The sequence below is a fragment of the Rhinatrema bivittatum genome, chromosome 7 (genome assembly GCF_901001135.1).
Source record: "Rhinatrema bivittatum chromosome 7, aRhiBiv1.1, whole genome shotgun sequence".
Taxonomy (NCBI): Eukaryota; Metazoa; Chordata; class Amphibia; order Gymnophiona; family Rhinatrematidae; genus Rhinatrema; species Rhinatrema bivittatum.
In genome coordinates, this window is record NC_042621.1 from 273,646,622 (window position 1) to 273,662,855 (window position 16,234).

Sequence of the window (16,234 nt, forward strand, 5' to 3'; positions counted from 1 at the left end):
TTAGTTAATTGAGCCATTTTTATTTTTGCCTATTTTGAAATAAGGATTTAAAACATCTTCACTCTACATACCTGGGAACTTTTGATTTCCAGTCATCCTGAGGTTTCCTGTGGATTAATACAGGAGGAACCTTCTCCTGTCAAATGCACAAGCTCATGGATGCTCTCACCCATAATATACTCTTGCCCACACACATGCTCTTATACTCTCGCCCTCTTACCTGCACAAGCAGGCACCTGGGTCCTCTTTTTAAAGCCAGCATCAGCTGGGCTTAGGCCTCCTTTCTTCTTTGGCTGCCAACGGACCTCTTCTGCCCTCAGCCGCACTGTTTTGCTGCGCTGCCATGGGGTTCCTCTGCTGGCAGGCGCGTTGTGAACCGTGCAGGCATGTCACTTTGCTGCGCTACCACAGGCCTGTCATTTAAGATGTGGTTGGCAGCAAAGTGAGGCGACCATTGGAGAAGCATTCTGGGGCCACATTTTGCCACTTGAAGCAGCTGCCTCATCCCACCTCATTATAGAACCACCCCCTGCCTGGGGGCAAGATTGGCAACTGGGATTTAATGTAAAGGGGTGCAGTAATCCTAAGAAGCTGTGTAATGGGGGAAGGGGAATGGAGGTGTACAGAGTGGGAGCGAGACCTTGGGATGATAGTGACTGAAGCATTGTGGATTACCAGGGTGAGGAAACATCTTAATAATTTTCCTGAATTGATGGGTTCAGCAGTCTATCCAAGGACATAATAGCCTTAGGAATTAGACTGGATTCAAAACTATATCAAGGCTGGAACAAACTTCAGCCATAGGGGTTTTGTTGGATCAGTTTTTATTGGAACAAGGACCTACAGATTTGGATCATCACACTTATCCTTTCAAGATTTCACTACTGAAATGCCTTTTTATCAAGGGTGTGCCATGTATGTATTTAAGTGGTAATCAATTATTATGAAGCAACTGCCTCTCCTGAATTAATCACAAACCAAGGAGAGAGGAGATTCAACTCACTCACCAAATCTAAGCAACGACTCTCAGTGAACTTGTTATCCAACAATTAATTTCCCGACAAATGACAATATCATAAAAATTGTTGCTCTAGTGTTGTAATCTGCAGCCTCTCACCACACAATGGGTCGCAGGCCGTTATCAGCTTACAGAGCTTGGTATAGTATAATCATTTACTGTCATTTGTCCACCCACCAAATACCTTTATTCAATAACCCATCTTATAAACCTATTACTATATTTCTCAAATTATAAACTTTAACTGAACAGAAACGTTCTTTAAAAGTCAAGTTTATCACAAATTGGAATACTTAGCCATAAATTTTCAAAAATGGCGCCTCAGCATCCCAACTGGGACGCTGAGGCGCCATTTTTGAATCTCTAGAGAGACCTGTAACTTCGGTCCGGGATACAATGAATATGTTGGCCTGATTCGAGATATTACGTTTCCCCTGAAGAAGACTGACATTTCAGTCGAAACATGTTGGGATGTTGAAATTGAACAGCAAAGCATTGTAGCTGCTCGATGAAAATTTATGGCTAAGTATTCCAATTTGTGATAAACTTGACTTTTAAAGAACGTTTCTGTTCAGTTAAAGTTTATAATTTGAGAAATATAGTAATAGGTTTATAAGATGGGTTATTGAATAAAGGTATTTGGTGGGTGGACAAATGACAGTAAATGATTATACTATACCAAGCTCTGTAAGCTGATAACGGCCTGCGACCCATTGTGTGGTGAGAGGCTGCAGATTACAACACTAGAGCAACAATTTTTATGATATTGTCATTTGTCGGGAAATTAATTGTTGGATAACAAGTTCACTGAGAGTCGTTGCTTAGATTTGGTGAGTGAGTTGAATCTCCTCTCTCCTTGGTTTGTGATGTATTTAAGTGGATGCATCTTATTCAAAATACTGCAGATAAATTAGTTTGGAGCTAACAAATTTGGCTTATCACTTTTGATGGAACTGCATTGGTTGCCTGTAACCTATTGTGCACACTTTTTTTTTTTTTTTTGGGGGGGGGGGGTTACTTAAGGTTTTAAGTTCTTTGCTTTACATTTTATATTTAAAATGTTTAATTTTGAACTTGTTTTCCCTAACCTCTATACCAATTTAGACTTTAAATTTCATGTGATTGACCACTAATCATATAACCACTTTTTTTTTTTTTTTTTTTTCTCCCAGGAAGGGGGACAGAAGAGAAAAATGGTGACTTAAGTTCAGAAGCATTGAGGATGAACACAGAGGCTCTCTTGTTGCAAGGAGCTGGAAAAAAAGCTCTGGTGTGCTGCTGGTAACTCTACAAGGGGTAACCTGCATGGAGTGGCAGTTGCGATCCTAAAGCCCTGGCTGGGCAGACTGGATGAGCATTTTTGGTCTTTAGGATTAGCTGTTTACTATGAAACGAGCAGGTGCCTGGTGTTCTCATTCTTACTCTGCATTCAGTCCATGACCTACAAATCTGGCATGAGAGGTTGGTGGTAGGTATTCTGTACCATAAAAAAGTAGGGAGAAGGTTATCGCAAACTTGCTCAGAATGCCATCCTGAGGCTCTAAAAGAGTAGCTTGCCTCAACCTTGGCTAAAGGAAACTTTTATATTGCTGTAGTAAAAATAAGAGGTGGGTGGTACCTTTTATAGACTAATCCACTCATCGAGGCTGTGCTTGAAAGCTCTTGCCTCAAACTGGTGCCATCTGCCTCTTGTCATCTTTGCCACCGGGCTATCCCTCTGAAGACTTTATATCTCTGTATATCACAGTGCACGATGAGCCATGCGGTAAGTCGGGACAATATGGTGAAAAGCAGTCATGGGCAGGAGCATATGGACTCAACTGCATTGTCACTAATTTACAACTCCCAAAGTGTGCTATGCAACTTCAAGACTCCTGGAAAAGGCGACTTGTAAAAGAGACAGTGTGGGGATTGGAAGGGGACCTTGCCCCCTCCCATTAGAAACAAAAATCAAACAGGAAGCAGCCAGGAAAGGTTTGGGTACAATTGCTGGTAGCATAGTAATAGATGTAACAGCAGCAGAGGCTACACAGATTCTCAGAGGGAAACAGTGAAAGGAAGAGCATGGGTGGAATAAAATAGATGGTGATGCCAGCACAGGAACTTATTCTAGGTGTACAGCACAGCAAGGCAGAAAGTGGAGAGCTGGAAGAGGACATGGCAGTGTCTTGCCCTCTGAAAAATCCACGTTCAGGGGCTAGGGAGAAACAGAACACTGAAGGATCTCAGCATCATTTTGCAGAGCTCCTGTAAAGAGGAAGAAGAGCAAAGACAGCAGCATGGCTGGAAGTTTTCAGGGCCATACCTCAAAGTTGTGGTATCTGTAAAACAGCACAAGGCCCAGAACTTGTTCCAGCAGTGATGCCTTCCTCTTTTTTTTGTTAGACTATAGTGTTTACAAAATCCCTGCCCTAATGAAGGAGATTGTGTGCAGGACGTATAGAGAATAAGTGTTGGAGTTGATTAGGGGCCTGAATCTCCATGTGACATAATGCCAGGTTTTTCTACAGCAAAACCTGGTTCACAGATACCACAACTTTGAGGTAAGGTCCTGAAAACTTCCAGCCATGCTGCTGTCTTTGCTCTTCTTCCTCTTTACAGGCGCTCTGCAAAATGATGCTGAGATCCTTCAGCGTTCTGTTTCTCCCCAGCCCCTGCACGTGGATTTTTCACAGGGCAAGACACTGCACTGTCCTCTTCCAGCTCTCTACTTTCTGCCTTGCTGTACTGTACACCTAAAAGTTCCTGAGTCTGTGCATCATGCTAACTCACTGACCACCTTCAAAGCCCAGCCTAAAAAAAAACAAACAACAAAAACACCCTTTTCAGGCTGTTTTTAAACCTTAATGCTCTAGTTCTCCTGTTCTGGTTTTAATTATTTCCTATAATAAAGGAAGCTCCCAACATCTTATCCTGTATGTTTGCCTTGACTACATTTAAGTGCTATAGAGCACAGACACTCTTACAGGTATCTGTGTACCGCAGTGCATATGTCTAGTAGCACTATATACAAATGATATGGGGTAGTGGAGGAAACGCCAAGCAAGTACCAGCTCAGTGACTGTGGCCAAGCATAAGGCATCTTCATTTCTGGCAAGCTTGCTGCTGAATTTTGGCATTTCCTCTGCCTTAGTGGGTTTTAGGCTCGTTGTTGGTAGATAAACAAAGTAGAGCCTCCCAGAATCAAATTTTGCTAGAACAAAAACATTGGCAAGCTCAAAGAAATCAAGGTGACAAGATGTGTTATTGTCATAGGTGCATGATAGTGAAAATAATTGGTTGTAGTACAGTAGACAGTCACTAGGTGCCCCCTAGAGGCATAACCTGGAGGAAAGCTATGGGCAGCCTCTAGAAACCTGCAAGGGCTCTGTCAAGCTACAGCGCTGTGGGTTTCTGGGGGTGAGTGCTGCCAGCCAGGAAGGCTGGGGCTGAGCACTGTACAAATACTTTTTTTTTTTTTTTTAAATATAGTTTGAGAGCCCCCCCCCCCCCCCCACACCCAACATGCATTTTTTTTTTTTTTAATTTTGGTAGCCATACCAAAGGCTCTGGGTGGGGGGAAAGCTGGGAGTTCGTTAACGTTTTTGAGGTGTGTTTTTTTTGTTTTTTTTTAAATAGATGTTGGGTAGTACCACTAGATGGTATTTGAGATGTGAGCATTATATGTAATGGATGATGTTTAAGGGAACACACACACTATTTCCCCCAAAGACTTTGGACTGTTATAATTTGGGTGATAACAGTTTAGTGATGGCTTTCAGCCCTTCTTGTTTCCTGTCCTTATCTTGGAAGGGCAGGTAATCGGGGCTCCCAGTATGACTGGCTGGAGTAGCCAGACCATGCTTGGGCTGGTGCAGAAACCCTTCCAAGTGATCTTATGACTGTCTCCTTCACCTCCTGCTTAAATTCCCAGTGAGGAAGAAACCCATTTCACACATGCCACAGCCACAGGCCTCTGATCTTGAGAGGAACAGCCCCTACAGGGTTCCATCCATCACAAACTTACACATACAGGTTCCCGATCGTAAACTTACATTCTTGCTCTCTCTCTCTCCACAGGCAGGCTCTCAATCACAGACGTACTCTTTCACATATACAGGCTCTCAATCATTCACATACATGTTATCTCACACACACACACACATATATATACTTGCTTGCTTGCTCATTCACTCGCTCTCCCTCCCCGGAACTAGCAGCAGCAGCCTCCTCCCGACCGTAACCTTCTTCATTTTCAGCCCTCGCGAAGGAGGAGTTCCATCGGCCGTGGGGGTTGACGTTGTTCTTCATTTTCCTCCGAGCCACACTGCACATTCTACAGACCGCGCCTCTCTTCTGTTCTTCGGGCCGATTCTGACCACACTAGCATGGTCTCTTCTTCCAGCGCACGCGTCCGCTGCTCACCACTTCCTCTTCCGGGCCGCAGGGGGGGGGCGGGAACAAGAGACCATGCCGGTACCGCTGACTCCACCCGGGCTGACAGCATTTTAAGCCCGAGAGGAGGAGGACCGGGGAGCAGCTGGGTCAGCGGGGGACTGGGAAGTGTGGCGACACACCTACCTGTTCTTGGCGACACACTGGTGTGTCGCAACACACCGGTTAAGAACCACTGCCCTGGAGGAGCAGGGGTGATATGATACAGACTTTCAGATACGTGAAAGGTTTTAATGATCCAAAGTCAACAACAAACCTTTTCCATTGGAAAAAAATCAACAGAACCAGGGGTCACAATTTAAAACTCCAGGGAGGAAGACTCCGAACCAATGTCAGGAAGTATTTCTTCACGGAGAGGGTTGTGGATGCCTGGAACGCCCTTCCAGAGGAAGTGGTGAGGACAAACTGTGAAGGATTTCAAAGGGGTGTGGGATAAACACTGAGAATCAAAGTCGTGAGGATGTGAATGAAGAGAAGAGGCATGGGGTGGCTTGTGGAAATGATGACTACTACCTGGTGATTAATACCCTTAGTCAATAAACATACACACGGTTAATACGACTCCAACATTGCTCTATGCTTCAGCGGCAAGAGGAAATGTGGGAAAAAGGATTTGCATTCACAAATAAGCATGGGAGTAGCTTGCTTGTTGGGCGGTTACTACCCCAAACCAAATTAGCCTGATACTTCACTTTGAATACATATACAGCGCAGCTCACTGCTTCAACGGCAGAGGGGAATGAAGAAAAGAGGATTTATTTTCAGACAAAACCAACAAGGACTAAATTGCACAGGCTGGGTAAACAAGTGTGGGAGTAGCTTGCTTATTGTGGTGGTTACTACCCCTAACCAATTAGGCTTGATACTTCATTTTGATGCAGCTCCAGCACTGCTCTCTACATCAATGGCGGGGGTGGAAGGAAATTAGAACCAAAAAGCTACCAATAAGGGCCCTGACTTCAGTGGTCAGAGTAACAGATGAGAAAAATAAGTGTGAAAGCTTGATGGGCAGACTGGGTCGTTTGGTCGTCTTCTGCCATCATTTATATGTTTCTATGATATCTTGTACTTGGATGCTCTAAGCAGTAGGCAATCCCCCTTCTCACTGTTTTAATCTCAAACCATAATGGTGGTGGTCTATCCATGAGCCACTCATGGATGTTGGTTCCTACAGTCAGCTGTACCAGTTAGTTTTAAAATTTCAGAAATCAACTTACAATCTTTGCTATTGTCATTTGGGAAGTTAACAAAAGGGATTTTATAATTAACACAAACATTTGAAGGCAATTACTAATCAGAGATTCTTTTTCATTCAATGTACAATTAAACTCTGGAATTTGTTGCCAGAGGATGTGGTTAAGGCAGTTAGTGTAGCTGGGTTTAAAAAAGGATTGGAGAAGTTCTTGGAGAAGTCCATTACCTGTTATTAATTAAGTTGACTTAGAAAATATTACTAGCAACAGTAAATGGAATAGACTTAGTTTTGGGGTAATTGTCAGGTACTTGTAGCCTGGATTGGCCACTGTTGGAAACAGGATGCTGGGCTTGATGGACCCTTGGTGTGACCCAGTATGGCAATTTCTTATGTTCTTATCCTTCTTAATTTTTCACAAAAAAAAAAGGGTTTTTTTTCTAGACAAGGCGGGGGGCTGTTACTAAACATTTTTTGTCATATTCATGGAGAGATAATTCTGCTCATATACTGCAATACAAATAACACTTTGGCTTCATTTTAGTAGGCTCTTAAAAACCAATTAAAAAAAAATAAATATATATATAGTTTGAGCTATGATCGAGGAAATGCTTCTTGACCTTATTTGAGGCCCGAGTATCAGGAGTGGGAGGGTTAACACCCTGCCAGCCAACATATCCCTCTCCATGCCTCTTGCTAAAGCAGATTTAAACCTCCTGCTAAAAAGTAACAAAAAGAATGTGCCTGGGGCTTTACCAACTCGACTTCCCATCTTTACATTTCTCACTTCATAAATTCATTTAGACAAAAAGAGGTTTAGGTTGTGGGCCCAGCTCTTCCAATTTTTTTATTTCACAGGAACTGTATTACTCTCATAATCCATCATGGGCCAGATTTCTATAGGCGCTGGGGATGGGTAGGGTAGCAGGGAGTACAACATTGGGGCCTCAGCCAATCTGTGAATGACTCAGACTTTGTATTTGATCTGAGCAAGTTTTATTCTCTTTGTTTGTATTCTGCCGACCTGCCCCTCCCTGCCTATGAGCAATTCTTTGGTTATGCACGAGTCTCTCGGTGTTGCTTGCCTCGCAACTATTGGCCAAGTATGGGTCATTTCACATGTCGGGGCATCTTTTTATCTTTTGTTTTGTGGAGTTAAAACTGGAAGCTCTCCAAATCGGCCTGGGCCAGTCATTCATTCTGGAATCGTTTCTGAGTTTGTTTGGGATGTTGAACCGGACAACACGGGTACACTGAGGGCAGGTTGGCGAGAAGTCTTGCATGTCTAACAAGCTGTGTACTATGGGCCTCCTTTTGCACTGTGAATAAGCAAAACCATCTAACTTTTTATGTAATAAAACTAAAAAAAATATTTGCAATTTGATCTTGTACAGGGTAGGAGTTCTGTACATAATTTGTTAGTGGTTTGATTATCTATAACCTTAGGGGGGGGGGGCATAGCATGGCCTTGGTGCTTTTGTGCTAAAAACCCCTGGACCACTAAAACTTGAACGTGCTTTAATCAACACACAGTCTAGAAATGCTCAGGAAAAAAGACCAGGAGAAAAGTGTTTTCCTTTTTTGCCCACATATCCCTGATCTGTCCTATGTATTTCCTGCCTTTTTTATAACAAAAATATTTTGAAGTCTGAAATACTATTTATCTTCCCCCCAGCTGTGGTGATCTGCCTTTCCTTGCCTGAAATCTCCTAAATCTGTGTGCACAAAACTAGGACTGCAGCAAAAAAACAAACTAAACCATGTTATTATATGTACTATACTGGCCCTGATGCTTTTTGCATAGACGGGTTGATAAAGTCCTGTACCAGCGGAGCGATCTGATTCCACTGCAGCCTTTAAGTCGGGCAGTGGGATGGGCTGTACTGGCCCCAGTGAGGTGGCTGGATGGGGAACTGAGGAAGGAGTGTTGGGTTTTTTTTTGTTTTTTAAACTTTAGGCATTTTTGCTGCCTTTTTAGGTAGATTTATTCACCGAGGCCTGTGCCCAGCTGCTGCAGGGAAGCAGGATGGGAAGGAACGCAGTTGGTTGTGGGTAAGACAATGTAGGTTTTTCCTTGTATACAATGTCAAAAATCCTTTCTATAATTGAGCAAATTCGGTCTATGGAATCGCTGCAGGACTAAATGGCCACCTCGGGCTCCAGCAACAACTTTTATCTTCTTTCTAACCTCAGTCCGTACAGACTTTCAGAGATGCCATACAGCAACTCTAGAATGCTACAGTCAAGTCCTTAAGTTCCCATTTCAGACTCAGCAGGCGTGAATATGTATAAATGCTTTTGTAAGAGAGCACAGTGGTATGCTGGTCAGACCAAAGTGTAATTTTCAGCAGCAGGGTGTTTAATTAAACTTAAACTGCTTCAGCCGTGCGTGCAGCAGCGAGGGTGTCCTTTTTTTTTAATTTTAATTCTTTTACAGATGAAAGGAAGGAAGGCGGACCCGTTCTGGAGCGTTACTGGGTGCCCAGCTCTGAGAACTGAATTCCATAGGCTTTAAATATACACAGAACAATGCTCTGTGGCTTCAGTTCTGCCGCTGGGTACTAACTACTCACCAATGCCTAGCCGGCCTGCAGCCTCTGGACTCCAAGCAAGAGCGAAGGTGTCTCCCTAGCTGCCTGGTGCTTGCTGAGCAGAGAAAGGAACAATGCCAGCCATTTTGGACTTTCTTTTGAGGTCTGATTTTTGGTTGGTCTTGGATGTTTACTGTGTGACTGCCTGTGTGGTGTCTTTCTGAACATAGAGACCGATGCAATATTGGCGTGTGTTAAAATGAGCACTCAGGCCCGAGCACCCGTGCTCTTGAGTGCCAATCCACCTCTCCTGGGTGCCTGATTTTTAATATTTAAATTAAATTGGCTGCCGCAGAGAAAAGGAGGTGCTAGGGAAAAGTTGTGTCCCTAGTGACTCCTTGGTATTGGGCACCCAGGAGAGGTGGCTGTCAGCAGCTTAGGAAAACGATGATCTTTTTTTTTTTTTTTGGTTCTTGCAAGCTAATATCTCCATAATATTAAGTCTAAGGACCTACAGCAAAGCAGTATTTGTATTTTTTTGGGCTCCTCAAAGTAATGCCTGCTCCAGGCGCACATTTTTTTTATTTGCATCAGTGAGAAATAGCTAATAGCCTCCATCAAAAAGAATTTACATATGATGAATGCGCTTAGTTGGACAAGCATTTTGGATGCACTAAACCTGTTCTGCATTAGGGGCTATAGATGCGCATTGAGCTGCGTGCGGCAGCCAGTGCATGGTATTGCATCGGCCTGATAAGAGAGCAATTTAAAAAATGGGGTACTGTTTTCTGAAAATTAACTTCCTCAGCTGCTATCATGTAAATTCCAACGCTGATCTAGAAGAGACAAAAAAAAAAAAGGGAAAGACCATCTATAATTCTTGATAAAAAGGGATGATTGAAAAATCCCAGAGATTCAGTGGGCATGTGGTTCAGAATGGGTGTTGGTACCACCTGGTTTCATGACAAAGGAAAATTTTATTTCATTATTGGCAACTTTCAGAACAGGGATTCCCAAGGGCAGCGCGGAGGAACCTGAGCTACGTTACAGTAATGAAGGTGAATATTGACATTTTGTTAACTTTGCCCAAATGCTTTCTGCTATACCTTTATCCATTTCCTTGCCATCCCGCTAGGCTTCTTTATGTGAATTAGGTGCTATATGATAGATAAACAAGCATTTTGCAAAGAGAATGAAGAACAGGAAAAGAAATAAAAGCAGGCAGAATAACATCAGCTCACAGCACGTAATTAGATATGTGCTCCTTTTTTTAAATTTCATTATCCCACCGCTAATGTTAGATAAACTAGACAGTACAAAAGAATTATACATGTAAAGTAAACCTCTTACACATGTAAATGGACAAAATTTATGACATTCATCAAACATTCTTTATTGATTCAAACATTGTAACCGGAACATTAATGGCACTTTTTGATAGAAAGTACTTCCCTATACAATTTTAACATTACTTTACGTGCCTATATGTAAACTGATGTGTTGGTACTTAACGACAGTATAGAAAAGATTTTAAATAAATAAATAAACATCTAGCTCTCGTATGCAAATGCCGAAGGCACAGAAAGATAATCTCTCATTCATCGACCCTGCCCCTTAGGTCTCCAATTCTGTTTCCAAATATAGAAACATAGAAATGACAGCAGAAAAGGATGAAATAGTCTATCCAGTCTGCCCAGCAAGCTTATGGTAGCATCTGCTGCGCCATATGTCACCCCCTTAGTTTCCCAAACCATCAGTCAGGGTCCTTGCTGGTTGCTGTTTGAGTCCAATTCCCTGTTACCTCTTGCCATCGAAGCAGAGAGCAATGTTGGAGTTGTATTCAAAGCATCAGGCTTATTGGTTAAGGGTAGTAACTGCCACACCAGCAAGTTAACCCATGCACTATTTTCTTCATTTCCATCCTGTAGCCTTTAGGGATCAGTGTTTTTTATCCCATGCCTTTGGAATCTTTCACTGTTTTTGTCTTCACCACCTTCTCCGGAAGTGTATTCCAGGCATTCACTGCCCTCTCCGTGAAGAAATATTTCCTGATATTGGTTCTGAGTGTCCTCCTGGAGTTTCATTATGTGACCCCTAGTTCTACTGACTTCTTCTTCTTTTCCAACAGAAAAGGTTTGTTAATTTGTGCATCCATTAAAACCTTTCAGGTAGCTGAAGGACTGTATCATATCCTCCCTGCTGCTCCTCTCCTCCAGGCTATACATACTTGGGTCCTTTTAACTTCTCCTCATAAGTTATTTAATGGAGACAGCACCACCAACATTTGTTGCCCTCCTCTGGACTGTCTCCATCCTGTCTCTCTCCTTTTGAGAGATGGTCTCCAGAGCTGAACACAATACTCCAGGTGAGGCCTCACCAGGGACCTGTACAAGGGGGACTAGAACTTCCTTTTTCATACTGGTTATTCCTCTATGCAGCCCAGCATCCTTCTGGCTTTAGCTATCGCCTTGTCACACTGCTTTGTCTTCAGATTGCTAGACAGTATCACCCCAAGGTCCCTCTCGCTCCATGCACAACAGCCTTTCACCCCCAAAGACTTTCAGCTCTTGGATTACCACACCCCATATGCATGACTCTGCACTTCTTGGCATTGAATCCCAGCTTCCATATCTTTGACCACTGTTCAAGCTTCCTTAAATCACATCTCATTCTCTACTCCTGGCATGTCCACTCTATTGCAGATCTTAGTATCATCCGCAGAAAGACCAACTTTACCTTCTATCCCTTCTGCAGTATTACAAAGATATTGAAAAGGACCGGTCTCAAACCGATCCTTGTGGCACTCTGTTTAACACTGCTGTCTTCAGCACTCCCAACAAGTAGATGACATTGAGTGCTCTTCCTCGATCCAATTCCTCAGTAACCCAATCAGGTCAATCAGATTTGTCTGACAGGACCTTCCTCTGGTGAATCCATGCTGCCTCGGGTCCAGCAATTCTTTTGACTGTAAATAGTTCACTGTTCTTTCCTTTAGCAGCATCTCCATCACTTTTCCCACCACCGAGGTGAGGCTAACCGGCCTGTAGTTTCCAGCCTCTTCTCCGCTCCCATTCTTGTGAAGTGGGACCACCACCGCTCTTCTCTAATAATTACTCGGCACCACTCCCATTTCCAGGGATCTGTTGAACAGGTCACGCAGCGGACCCACCAGCATATCTCTGAGCTCCCTCAGTATCCTGGGATGAACCTCATATGGCCCCATGGCTTTGTCCACTTTCAGTTTTCCTAGCTCTTCCCATACATTCTCTTTGTAAATGGAGTTTCATCTACTCTACCCCTCTATTTTCTTAACTAGCAACGGTCTTTTTCCAGGATCTTCTTTACTGAAGTATTTGTTTAATATTTCTGCCATTTCTTCGTCTCTCTCCACACACTGATCCTTGCCACCTTTTAATTTCACTATAACACTTTTGGACCTTTCTTTCTCTGTATCTGAAAAATGTTTTGTCACCTCATTTTACCTCTTTGCCTGTCCTTTCTTCTGCTTGACTTTTTGCTTTCTTGATTACTTTCTTAGTCTCCCTCACTTTCACCAAAAATATTCTTCCTTGTGTTCCTCCCTTTGGGATCCTTTATATTTCTTGAAGGCTGTTCTTTTTTTGCTTTTATTTTATCAGCCACCTCATTTGAGAACCAGATAGGTTTCTTCTTTCTCTTGCTTTTGTTTACTAATTGCTCCTTTTAGTTTGGGAGAAAATGACCCACTGTTCCACCTCTGTCTTCTAGTCTCCCCCCCTCCCCCATTTCAACAATGTCCTTATTTTTGAAATGCAGAACTCTGGTGTTCGTGTGACTTCTTATCCTGTTTTGTAATAGCAAACCATTCTGTTTGATCACTGGTGCTGAGGTGGGCTCCTACCTGGACATTAGAGACATTATCTCCATTAGTGAGCACTAAATCGATTATAGCTCCCTGCCTTGTGGGTTTCATTAACCATTTGTTTAAACAGAGCCCTTGCAGGGCATCCACTATCTCACTACTTCTGCAGCAGGGATTCTCCAGTCTGCGGGCTGGCAGCTTAAAATCTCCAATCGCCACTCCTCCCTTCTTTCCCACCTTTTGGATGTCTTCAACCAGATCTCTGTCTAGTTCTTCTGTTTGAGCTGTAGCCCTGTCAACCATGCCAGTACAAATGGATGCACCATCCTTTTTAGGACGGCCCATAAAGCTGCTTCTTTACCCCATCTTCCTTGCAGCTCAGTTGCTTAGATATTATGTTGACATAAAGAGCTGCTACTCTCCCTTTGCTGTCCTTAAGTTATAGTCCAGTAGGGCTGTATCCTAATCATGAGATTCTGTGACCCATGTCTCCATGACAGCAACAATGTCCACGATTAGGACTAGCAGGTCTGGACTTTTATTGCCCAGACTACGAGCATTTGTGCTCATACATTTCCACCTTTTTTTGTTCAGGTTACTGCTTTTCTTGGATTCCTTTTGTGCCACCTTCAGCTGACTTTTGTTATTCACTTCACTTCCTTTGTATCTGGGGGGGGTGATGTAATTTCCTTCTGCCACCCCATTGTCTAGTTTAAATGCCTTCTGGCATAGGATTTGCATTTGTTAGGATCCTTTTTCCCGCCATCTTTGACACAGAGCCTCTTACTGTTCCTTTTACGGCCCTGGTCTCCAATATATCCAAAACTTTGTTCCTGACACCAAGTTTTGAGCCATGCATTGAAGTTATTGATATGGCTTAGCCTCTCTTTCCCCTTTCCATGAACAGGTAACACTGCTGAAAAGGCAATAGTCTTCGCCAGAGAGTGGAAATCTCTCTGTACCACTTGCATGCTGTTTCTAGCAAGGTCATTGGTTCCCAGACTGTTGATAATATCAACTTTAGTCTTTGCTGTCGTCTTTGATCGCATTGACTATTTGAATAGCATTTATACTGGCCAATGAACCTGGAAGGCTTTTAACTGTTTCCCTCAAAAAGAATTTCCACTGTTCAAGGAAAATACATCTGCCATGTGCAAGGGAAATGGATCAAGCATTGATATCTTTGCACTATGCCCTCTCACTACACTTCAGCAGGGGAAGATTGATGGTCAGCTTTTTGACCAGTTTTTCTCAATCACCTACATGCTTTCTCTCACATACTTATACACATGCTTTTACTTACACAGAGACTGGCTGTATCTATCTCTCGCTTCCTGCCCCCCCCCCCCCCCCCCTCAGAACACAAATGGTATCTGCAGCAGCCTCCTCTAGCTCCTGCAGTCCCAGACAGAAGAATCCCATAGGCTGTGAGAAGCTAATGTTGCTGTCTCCTTTACTGCTTGCCAGCTGCTCCCAATTTTGCTCCAGGCAAATGCTACTGCATGGGGCCGATGCTGTTATGAATCCTGCCCGTGGAGCCTTCCCCCCACGAGTAGGCCCCTCACCTCGGTCTTGCCGCCTTCAACGCAGCATGGAGCCGCCGATCCTTTTCGCAGCAGGAGCTGCAGTCAGTTTGTCATCTTCACCGCAGCAGGAGCCTCGGACTGCGGGGTGCCTCCCCGGCATGGTGGGCCTTGCTACTCTGCCTCAACGTGGCTGGGGCCACTGCCGACGTCAGCTTCATCTTTGCGGCTGGAAGCCGCAGTCCCCGGGCTTTCCTGGTGGCCAGAGCTGCTTTCGTTCCCTCCTGCAAATGGGGTCTGCTCCTTGGCTCAGCCCTGCTTCTCTGTTGACTACGTCTGTGCAGGGTTGCTGACCATGGTCCTGCACAGCTTCCTGCTCTAGGCGTGCAGCCACACCTCCTTACCAGATTTAAAGGGCCCATGGCCAGATATGCCCTGGGCCTCACCTAAGGACTGTTTCCTGTTTTGGCACTATATAAGGGCTTCTCCTGCACTTCAGCCTTGCCTTGCATTGGTGTTACTTGTCCCTGGACCCTGACGGGATGGATTTACCCCAACATCTTGTTGGGGTAAATCCATCCCGTCTGTTCCTGTTCCTGTCATTGGAGTTTTGTCTCAGCTGGATTCCCTTCCTGCGCTTGTCCCACTCTCCGCGTGGTCCGTGACCAGCCTCTTCAAGTTGTATAGGGCACGCAGTGGGACAAGGTGGTCCGTGACCAGTCCCGCGGGTGGACTGTGTAGGGCACCCTGAGAGACAGTGCCAATATCTGAACCTTCCCAGCTTCTCGTCTCGTCCAAGAGTCTTCCAAGTTCCTTGTCTTGTTGAATCTTCCAAGAGCCTCATCCACTTCCAGAGTCTTCTTGAGTCTTCTGTGTCACAAGGCCTCCGTCTGCCCTCATTCTCAGTCTGGACTGCTGCTTCTTGCCGATACCTAGTGGCAGGTCTGAAAGGGCTGGGAAGTATCGGAGCAATGTTCAAATACCAACATAATGTTGTTGGCTTCCAGAAGCGTACAGGTCCGGCAGAGGGTCAGACTTTGTCTTCATCCATGCTGGGACACGTCTCGCCAACCTGCAGTGCTGTCTTGGATTCTTCTGGGATTGTGCCGAGGTCCAAGGACCCACAGTCCTCAAGTCCTAGCATTCCCTTCTGTAACAGATGATGCTACTTTTCTGTGCAGCATAGCTTTCTTCCTATGCTCTCCACTTCCTGTTCTGGGCCACCGGGGCATGTGTGGGAAGAAGAAAAGGCCAGCCACAGTTGCCAGCCTCTACTACCACCTCTCCTGTTTCCATCTGGTCTTGATAATGCTGATAGCCCTGGCAGCAGTGGAAGATCTGCCTCTCACTTGGTGAGGGAAGAATAGCAGGAGAATAGTAGCATGCGATACTTGCTGGTTCTTGGCGACATACTGGTGGAGAATCTCTGCTTTTTTGAGATGAAGTCCTAGCAAAGGTTTCCTTCTGATAATTCGCCCGTGTAGATCATTATTGTGTGAGCAATACTAGTGTGTCGCTGTAGACAGCTACTGCAGTAGCAGCTGAACTTTTCAGTAGGGTGTTTGTAATAAGCAGTGAGTTCTGTTCTGCAAATCTGTCTAGTCTTCAGGAAGTTCTGAGGTTGTGGCGAGGGCTCTACTGCAGCTTCCAGCGGCCCAACAGCCCTTGCAGCAGAAGAGGACCAGACGTGTGTGC

General features: G+C 44.3%; 1 long non-coding RNA gene across 1 annotated transcript; it reads left to right on the forward strand.

The window, feature by feature from the left end:
- The first annotated feature begins 2,199 nt into the window (after positions 1-2,199).
- On the forward strand, positions 2,200-9,503 carry LOC115094921. The gene is made up of 3 exons (XR_003857632.1): positions 2,200-2,486; positions 8,623-8,696; positions 9,082-9,503. It is a non-coding gene; the product is annotated as an uncharacterized LOC115094921 (long non-coding RNA).
- The last annotated feature ends 6,731 nt before the right edge of the window (positions 9,504-16,234 follow it).